The sequence below is a fragment of the Heterocephalus glaber genome, unplaced genomic scaffold, assembly GCF_053883595.1.
Source record: "Heterocephalus glaber isolate CG9 unplaced genomic scaffold, H.glaber_assembly_v1.0 deba00001078, whole genome shotgun sequence".
NCBI lineage: Eukaryota > Metazoa > Chordata > Mammalia > Rodentia > Bathyergidae > Heterocephalus > Heterocephalus glaber.
Genome location: NW_028258190.1, coordinates 32666 through 37322, shown reverse-complemented (window position 1 = coordinate 37322; position 4657 = coordinate 32666). Strand labels below are relative to the sequence as shown.

The window sequence follows — 4657 nt, the reverse complement described above, 5'->3', positions numbered from 1 at the left end:
TACCATTTGTTTCAAAACTTCTAAATATATTCATAGTATTTGACTCTCTCTATGTGTTTTTGGGTAACAGAAAAATCCTATTAGGATATTAGTACTTTCCAATTTTTTCTTTAATAATATATATTGCTTATATAATAAACTTTCTTATAAGAGTGAGGTTTAGAGAAACAAAAGAAACTGATATTGCATGAGGAACTGAACATTTAAAACATTGGACAAAAACATTCTAATTTCAATAATTCTATTGCCTTAAAGATTTTAGATTTGGGTCATATGGAGAGGGGTTATATATAGTATTTGAATAATTTTTGTTTTCATTCTTTCTTCTCAATCTTTCTGTACCCTTTTGTTTCAGATATGCTTATTATATTAGTGCCCAGCTGTATTTATTAAATTTAGCCAATCTTTATTGCTTAACTACAATTAAAAATATTTAATCTGTTCACATTATAACTCAGAAATTATATCTACCAATTATCTTGCTTTTTTTGTTTCACTTGTCTTGTTTTTCTTTACTTTCTTATCTACTTTTAGATATACTAAGTGCTTGCTAGTAATTCTATTTTTCTTCCTCAACTAGTACTCACTGTTCCTTATTCTTTTAGCAGTAACTATGGTGTTCCATATAATATGCAAACTTATCAATTTCTTTGTTAATCAAAGCTTTTTTTTTTGTACTGAGGATTGAAATCAGGACCTCATGCTTGCCAGGCAGGCACTGTGCCGCTGTGCTACATCCTCGGCCCATTGCTTTTTTTCTTGAACTGCACAGAATATTTGATTTCTCCTTCTAGCTTACATGAAAATTTAATTATATCTTTTTTTACCATTAAACTTCATTACTCTTAAGACAATGTTTCAACTTACATCTCATCTCAAACCTTTTAGCTAGGATCACTTTGCTTTTGAATGAAGTACATCTCTTTTAGTGAAGTTTGGCTCAAGACAATATCTATTTTAGTATGATAATTTCCTTATTTCACCTTCATGTTTGAAGGATCTTTTCATCAAGTAGAGAATACTAATTTTGTGCCTATTTTATTTTAGTCCATTAAAAATATATTCAAAGTCTGCTTCTGCCAGGGTAGTTCCTTTAAAGCAGTGTGTTTCTCTTTTTGGTTTTCTGAAGATACACTCTGATATGTCTAGGTGTATAAGTTCAGGGAAAAAATAGATGTGCAACAAGGAAAACAAAAATACCATAGTTTAAAATGACAGATTAAAACATAGGCTTTCTATTCTTGTTGTTTGGTGGATGTGGTCCACAATCTTTACCAGAAACCCAGGTTCTTTCCATCTTGTTTCTCTCCCATCCCATAGTCAAAACCATGTCTTGCTTTGATTTACACCACAAGGAAAGAAAATGAAGATAGCTTGTATGTTTTTAAGGTCCCCAGATGAAAACATTATGTTGGCAAGAAATTCGACACAAAGTCATTCCTACCGTAAGAAAGAATGGAAAATGCTGAGGAGTTGAGAAGTCACATTATCTGGTAATTCTACTAACATAATGAAAGAGAAACTGCAATTTGATGACTACATTGCTGGTTTTACCATTCTAACTGCAGATTTCCTTTACTATTTTGCTTGAGGATTATTAGCTGAGCTACTTAAACCCGTGGATTGTATTTTTCATAATTTCTGGAAAATTTTTAGCTGTTCTTTTTTAATTGAAATTTTTATTGAGATAATTGTAGTTTCATATAAAAGTGATAAGAACACAGAGATCCCATGTACTTTTGCCCAGGTCCTACTAATGGTAACATTTAGCAAAACTATAGTACCAAAAACAGTGTACTGACATTGATGACTGATAAAATCCACTGGTCTTTTATTCAGATATCCCTGGTTTTATTTGTACTTATTTGGGTGTGTGCATAACTCTCTATAAGTTTATCACATGTGGAGGGTTATATAGCCACCACCACAGTCAAGATACAGAACGGTTCTTTTAACTGTAAAGATCCTTGTGTTGTCCATTTATAACCACGTCCACCTCTCCCTTGCCTCCTCTTTCTACCTCTAACTCTTTCTGATTGCAATTATGTTCTCTATTTCTAATTGTTTTTTGTTTGGAAATGTTTCAAAATGTTCAAATTTCATTTCCACTTCAAAATGGAAGCATATAGTATGTAACTTTTTAGGACTGGCTTTTTTCCCCCCACTCAACAAAATTCCCTGGAGATTTATCCAAGTTGTTACATGTATCAAGATTTTGTTTCTTTTTATTGCTATGTAACATTCCATGATATATTTGCTCCAAAATTTGCTTGACTAATACCCACTGAAGGAGATTTGAATTGTTTCAAAAACATTACAAAATGTGATTTCTTACACTATATTATAATAGGTCCAAGTTTTGCCAAAATATCTAACCCATATTAGTGAGCATCTTAAATAGTGCTGTGTTGAAATTTAAAAATGAATTTTCCTATAAAGAGTTAATAAAATTTAGTTTTCCAAATTACAAATACATACATATAGAAAAGTTCAAATAATAGTCAAAGAACATATCAAAATATATTTATTAAGAAGTAAATCTCAACCTTCATCACCCAACACTAACATCTCCCTTTTCTTCCCAGAAATGACCAACATTAACATTTACGGTATATATTTACCTTGGATCTATTCAGATCTAAAAGTTATTCCATTCATTATTTTTCATTTGGAAGTATTTCATTTTATCTGCTAGTAATAGTTTTTCTTTTCCAGTACAGTATTAATGTTGCTTACATTTCTTACTTTTTAACAATATTTTAAAAGAAGATATTAGGTAACATCATTAATTCCTTTTGTGTTTCTAGCTTTAAAATACTTATATATTTACTAAGGTTTCCATTAGAGTAATAAAATGCTTTGACAAGATTTATGTTTGTTCATTTGTATAAGAATTTACTATATACCAATGTGGTTTTAAATATGCTTTGCTGAGCTTGACATTTTTGTCAAGGACCAGAGACTGAGGCAGATAAAATCACAATTTGGACCTATTTTTTATATATAGAAGGTTTATATATGATTTTCACATTCCTAGAAATAGGAATGATATATCTTCCAGTATTAAAAGAATAAAAATTCTGTGACTAGTGGAGTACAGTAAAGGCAATCCTACTTGAATTAAACTTCTGAAACCAAGCCCGTATATATGGCAGTGTTCTGGCACAATAGATTTAGATCTCTTGATGGAGACCATGAACAATCTACCTTTGCCTTCTCCAAGCTCTCCTACCTTCTACCCGGGGAATAATCATAAATAGGATCCCATACCAAGGTATGCATGTATGTAAAGACCATGTTGTGCATCCCTACTTTCCTTTGGTAGGATGGAATTGATATGGAGTAGAAAAAAATATATACTTTGAATTTCCCAATTGTCTTAGATGCTAAACTGCCCCTGAAATAGAATGAGGCAGTATTTGAGCATTTATGAATATTGGATGAATACTGATCAAAGATTGGGCAAAACTCTAGTGTAAATATCTAAATGATATGATCAAAAATATGATGAATGTTTAAATTTAAAATTACTACAGTAAAAAACATTCTATTAATTCTCCTCAAAATGCTCCCCTGTCTTCGAACACACTAGGCCATTGTTCTTGCCACTTTCTGAAGCAGTTCTGGAAGTTAATAGTATAATATATACATTTTTTAGTTTAAATGCTCTTTACTTTTAGACTACCTACATGACATGTTTTTTTTCCCTAAAAAACAATCCCTCCACTCCAAATAAAGCACGGTCAAAATAAACAAAGCGTTCAAGATGACATCAGTCCCATTTGTCTAAAATCCCGGTGTTGTGTGGATGACAAGCAGCAGCCAGTTATGTCAAGTTATTGATCCAAGGTAACCATGGAATCCATTAACATTTTTCCATTTCTAAACCATCCTTAAAGAAAATCATAAATGGGGTCAGACCATCCTCACGGTAGTCCAGGACAGCAACCACACCATCTGGATTCATATTTGCACCAATAAAGAACTGATAGTTTTTGAAATTAGCGAGGATGTGTTTGATTTGTTCTGCAGCCCCTGTCATAAAAGGCTTTACCCTTTCTGGTCTTTGTTCTTCAGGTTCGCCTTTCATTGATTTCATATAATCATTGATGTACTCCTTGTAGGCCTCTTTTGTGAAGCTGGTTTCCTGCAGGTGAGGGTTCACGACAATATCCAGCCCAGTGACTACCGTGCTTTCGGTACCTTCGCCCTCCGAGCCTTCAGCGGAGGCATTTCCACCAATGAGTGAGTCATCAGTTACCCTCTGTTCTACTGACCATCTCGCCCTCCACCTCCAGGCACAGTCCGCCCGCAATCTCCCGGATCTTGTAAATGTCGGAGAACTTCTCATCATGGCTGATGAGGTCCCGAAAGGTAATCATGATAGTGGCTGAAGGGAGCCGCGGCCGCGCTAGCTTAGCAGGAGCCCGGAGCGCAGAGCGAGCGCGGAGCAGCCGGAGCGGCACACGAGCCCGGGGGGGGGGGGGGGGGGGGGCGGAAAAGCTAATATGATAATATTTCAAAAATAATATTATTTAAATATAAGTTAATAATAATTTTTAATTCATCATATTTGTTGATTACACCTTGTAAAATCCAGTATAGACTGGAATGTGTGAAGCTGCATGTTATTCTAATGGAATATAGAACAGGGATA

At 33.9% G+C, this 4657-nt stretch overlaps 1 pseudogene; it reads right to left on the bottom strand.

The window, feature by feature from the left end:
- Positions 1-1487: 1487 nt before the first annotated feature.
- LOC147828436 (translationally-controlled tumor protein-like) lies at positions 1488-4382 on the bottom strand (annotated as a pseudogene).
- Positions 4383-4657: the final 275 nt, after the last annotated feature.